This window comes from Mandrillus leucophaeus, unplaced genomic scaffold, assembly GCF_000951045.1.
Source record: "Mandrillus leucophaeus isolate KB7577 unplaced genomic scaffold, Mleu.le_1.0 Scaffold166, whole genome shotgun sequence".
NCBI classification, from domain to species: Eukaryota; Metazoa; Chordata; class Mammalia; order Primates; family Cercopithecidae; genus Mandrillus; species Mandrillus leucophaeus.
This window is the reverse complement of record NW_012101654.1, coordinates 3166702-3171317: the sequence shown is the minus strand read 5'-3', so window position 1 is coordinate 3171317 and position 4616 is coordinate 3166702. Positions and strand designations below refer to the sequence as shown.

At 45.3% G+C, this 4616-nt stretch overlaps 1 pseudogene; it reads left to right on the top strand.

Moving 5' to 3' along the window:
* Window positions 1-4616, top strand: part of LOC105536953 — a 46078-nt pseudogene that overhangs the window by 20574 nt on the left and 20888 nt on the right.

Sequence of the window (4616 nt, the reverse complement as noted above, 5' to 3'; positions counted from 1 at the left end):
ATGGTCTCGATCTCCTGACCTCGTGATCCACCCGTCTCGGCCTCCCAAAGTGCTGGGATTACAGGCTTGAGCCACCGCGCCCGGCCTGAGACTTCTTTATTTTACAATAAATTTACAGAAAGCTGATTTCAAAGCATCTCATAAACATTATTGCTTCTATGTATCTCTGTAAAGAAAAGCATTCTGGGGCTGGGTATGGTGGCTCACGCCTGTAATCAACCCCAGCACTTTGGGAGGCCAAAGCGGGCGGATCATGAGGTCAAGAGATCGAGACCATCCTGGCCAACATGGTGAAACCCAGTCTCTACTAAAAGTACAAAAATTAGCTGGGTGTGGTGGCAGGCACCTGTAGTCCCAGCTACTTGGGAGGCTGAGACAAAATCACTTGAACTTGGGGGGCAGAGGTTGCAGTGAGCCGAGATTGTGCCACTGCACTCCAGCCTGGCGACAGAATGAGACTCCGTCTCAAAAAAAAAGAAAAAAGAAAAAAGAAAAGAAACGCATTATGACCAGGCATGGTGGCTCATGTATTTAATCCCAGCACTTTGGGAGGCCGACGTGGAAGGATCACTTGAGCCAGGGAAATCGAGGTGCAGTGAGCTATGATTGTGCCACTGTACTCCAGTCTGGGTGATGAAGCAAGACTCCATCTCAAAAAAAGAAGCAGTTTTAGCCTAAGAGGGACCAAATGATACTTAATATCACAAAAATGCACGTAAAATACAATTCTCACTCACTATCATTGACTACCTTTTTTTTGGAGAGGGGGGATGGAGTCTCGCTCTGTCGCCCAGGCTGGAGTGCAGTGGCGCGATCTCAGCTCACTGCAAGCTCTGCCTCCTGGGTTCACGCCATTCTCCTGTCTCAGCCTCCCAAGAAACTGGGACTACAGGCGCCCACCACCACGCCCAGCTAATTTTTTGTTTTGTTTTGTATTTTTAGTAGAGACGGGGTTTCATCGTGTCAGCCACGATGGTCTCGATCTCCTGACCTCGTGATCCACCCACCTCGGCCTCCCAAAGTGCTGGGATTACAGGTGTGAGCCATTGCGCCCCGCCCATTGACTACTTTTTATAGCATATCACAAAATTTTTCAAGGCATTTTAATTGGTCAAAAACTTTAAATAAACAAATTCTGTATAGCAATGTAATTGAGCAGGTTGTTAATGGTCCAGAAAAGTCTGAAAGTGATCATTAAAATTAAAGGTTGATGTAATTAAGACAAAACTGAACGAGAGAGATAATTTGTGGAGTTCCTATCAGCACTTTGCTCTCCACTGATAACACAGACCTGGCTGTCACAGCCATTGAAGCTGTGAGGAGGGAGATGCAAAATTAAACACAAATAGAATGTCATAAATCCAAAAACGTTGGGAACTGATGCATTAGAGTAAGCTACAACGGATAAGATTCTGGGCAGCATTCCAATCCTATACTACCTAATTTATTCCCGAGTTCCTCACAGGCAAAGCTGGGTAAAAAGACAAAACACAATGTGTGCCACTTTCATTCTTACTTCTGTCCCAGTATTAAAAATAATTACTAATGGAATAAGATAATAAAATGTGAGCTTTCTTTTATTAAGAGTTATTGTGTATTACCCCCAAGCATTTCAAATATTAGATTATTTATTTCATTATTCAGGCAACAGAAAATTAACTCAAAAAAGTAGTTTTTACATATGAAACATAAGACTCAGTTTCTCATTTCATGGGAAAATATGACAAGAATAAAAATGGAAAAGGCTCAAATTACTTGTAAGGCCTCGAAAAGGTGACCTCAGTGTCAACCGCATTCATCTTACGGATTTCTCCTATGACCCAACCTCTTTTTTGAGACAGGGTCTCACTCTGTCACCCAGCCTTGACCTCCCTGGGCTCAAGTGATCCTCCCACCTAGCTGGGACCACAGGCACATGCCACCACACCTGGCTAATTTTTTAATTATTTGTGGAGATGAAGTAGGTCTACCTATGTTGCCCAGGCTGGTCTCCAACTCCTGGGTTCAAGCAATCCTTCCACCTAAGCCTCCCAACATGCTGGAATTACAGGTGTGAGCCACCATGCCTGAGCAACTCAACCTCTTTAAACCTTTCTCTCAGATACATTAAATCCAAGCATCACTGTTTGTTTGTTTATTTATTTATTTATTTATTTATTTATTTTGGAGACTAGGTCTCGCTCTGTCACCCAGGCTGGAGTGCAGTGGTGCAATCATGGCTCACTGCAGCCTCGACCTCCCCAGACTCAAGCGATCATCCCACCTCAGGCCTCCGAATAGCGGGGACACAGGTGCACCACCATGCCCGGCTAATTTTTTCATTATCTGTAAAGACCAGGCCTGGCTCTGTTGTCCAGGCTGGTCTCCAACTCCTGGATTCAAATGATCCTCCCGACTCAGTCTCCCAAAATGCTGGGATTACAGGCATGAGCCACCATGCACGGCCAGGCATCACATTTTAAATTGCATTCTCTAATCTGACTGTTAACATACAGTTAAATTTTCTGATTATTTAACAACTCTAAACAGTAACTCTGCTGAAAATGTCAGCTTTGGCTGATGGGTTTTGTGGGCACAGCATAAGCCTGACTTCTTGTGATGTAGGTCTTGATATTCTAACCACTGGAGCTGAATTTGTGCCTCCGGTTTTGGGGCTAAGAGGGTCATCTGAAGCTTAAGAAACTGATTATGTGTAAAGATAATCCTGTATATTTTCTCAGCCTCTAGTGACATCACTGCTGATCAACTGTTCATGAATATTAAAACTGCGCCAGCACTAACAGCTCAGTGTGTTGTCTGAGGATCTCTGACACTACCATTTTGCCATAGCTGCTGCTAACAATGATGTGCATTTCCCCATGGAGGTAAACACACTCTTAATAGCCAAAGATAGTGGAAAGGCACAGTTGCAGGGGAGAATACCATGGTCCTCTAAGAGTTTTCTACACAAAACTCTTGACTTCCCTAACTGGAACTGAAAATTATTCACACACACACAAATCAGAGGTATAACTGACTCAAGAAGTTTAAACTAATCTTCCTTTTGTCCTTGACAAGAAACTAATAAAAGAAACATCCAGTAGGACGAAAAAATTCTGAACCCAGTGACAACAGTCTATTAACATTTAAGTAAAATTCAAACTTGCTGAGCAACAGTTTTGGAAAGCAGATACAAATGAGTCTTCAGAATGTAGTGTCCCAACTAGTAACCAGCTAGATCAATAGTTGAAACATACAAATGAAAGCTGTAAGACTTCATAGCTTTCTTTCATAAAAATCTTAAAAAATCTTTCATAAAAATCTTTCATAAACCATGATTGGCCGGGCACGGTGGCTCACGCCTGTAATCCCAGCACTTTGGGAGGCCGAGACGGGCGGATCACAAGGTCAGGAGATCGAGACCATCCTGGCTGACACAGTGATACCCCGTCTCTACTAAAAAATACAAAAAACTAGCCAGGCGAGGTGGCGGGCGCCTGTAGTCCCAGCTACTCGGGAGGCTGAGGCAGGAGAATGGTGTAAACCCGGGAGGCGGAGCTTGCAGCGAGCTGAGATCCGGCCACTGCACTCCAGCCTGGGCGACAGAGCGAGACTCCGTCTCAAACAAAAAAAAAAAAAAAAGATTTATGACCCAAAAGTTACCCCAGATCCAGAAAGATGGCTGCCAATGCGAGAATGTTCTTTCTATCTGGGGAAGAAGGAAAGGTAAAAAGAAGGATCAGATTGGAAAAGGGACCCAGGGTGCAACTGCAGGAGCTTCATCTGAACTGGATGCCAGTAAAACTGTGAGCAGCCCACCCACCTCCCCAGGACCTGGCAGTGCAGCGACACTATCTGCCTCTACAAGTAACATCATACCCCCAAGACACCAGAAACCTGTAGGGGCTCCAGCAACAAAAAAAGAAACAGCAGGCTGGGCGCGGTGGCTCACGCCTGTAATCCCAGCACTTTGGGAGGCCGAGGCAGGTGGATCATGAGGTCAGGAGATCGAGACCATCCTGGCTAACATAGTGAAACCCCGTCTCCACTAAAAATACAAAAAAATTAGCGGGGTGTGGTGGCGGGCACCTGTAGTCCCAGCTACTGGGGAGACTGCGGCAGGAGAATGACGTGAACCCGGGAGGCAGAGCTTGCAGTGAGCCGAGATCCGGCTCCTGCACTCCAGACAGGAGCGAGACTCCGTCTCAAAAAAAAAAAAAAGGAATATAATAAAGGTAAATACAGCAAGAAGCATAGAACTTCTCCCTCTTCATCTCCATATTTTCATAAATAATTTCTTGTATTTCAAATGGGAAACATCTTCCTCAAAGTCTGCCTAGTGAGATATGGTCTACTGGTTGCCTCATAGCTTTGCACAGATTATAAGGACTGAAAATACGGCCAGGCGTGGTGGCTCACGCCTGTAATCAATCCCAGCACTTTGGGAGGCCAAGGCGGGTGGGTCACGAGGTCAGGAGTTCAAGACCAAACTAGCCAACACAGTGAAACCCTGTCTCTACTAAACATACAAAAATTAGCTGGGTGTGGTGGCATGTACCTGTAGTCCCAGCTACTCAAGTGGCTGAGGCAGGAGAATTGCGTGAACCCGGGAGGCGGAGCTTGCAGCGAGCTGAGAT